General features: G+C 75.7%; 1 protein-coding gene across 1 annotated transcript in view; it reads left to right on the forward strand.

The window, feature by feature from the left end:
- Nucleotides 1–55: 55 nt before the first annotated feature.
- Nucleotides 56–300, forward strand: part of ZFY (zinc finger protein Y-linked) — a 56,006-nt gene continuing 55,761 nt past the window's right edge. The window contains exon 1 of the mRNA XM_024756314.1: nucleotides 56–149. The gene's annotated coding sequence lies outside the window, so the exon portion shown is untranslated. The remainder of the gene's footprint in view (nucleotides 150–300) is intronic.

A 300-nucleotide genomic window follows, 5' to 3' on the forward strand; every position in this document is an offset into this window, starting at 1 on the left:
GGGGAGCTGGGCCGCTTTTTGTCAGCTCCGAGCTCGGCCCCTCCTCCCTCCCTCCGCCCGCCCCACCAGCCGGAGCCCGGCCCAGTGCTCCAGAGAAAGGCCGGCCTGCGGCACCCACCACCGTCGCCGACCGCCCGCACCCGGGTCTGGTGAGTCTGGGACGCGGCCGCGGCCGCGGGGCCTAGAGCGAGTGGGACGGCCTGGTCCCGGCCTGGTCGGCGGCCCGTGTGGCGCTCTTATGCGCTAGGCGGGTCGGTGTGGCGTGCGGCGGTGAGCAGGCCCCAAGGAGGCCCCAGTGAG

The sequence above is a fragment of the Neophocaena asiaeorientalis genome, unplaced genomic scaffold (genome assembly GCF_003031525.2).
Source record: "Neophocaena asiaeorientalis asiaeorientalis breed wild unplaced genomic scaffold, Neophocaena_asiaeorientalis_V1.1 scaffold262, whole genome shotgun sequence".
Lineage (NCBI taxonomy): Eukaryota > Metazoa > Chordata > Mammalia > Artiodactyla > Phocoenidae > Neophocaena > Neophocaena asiaeorientalis.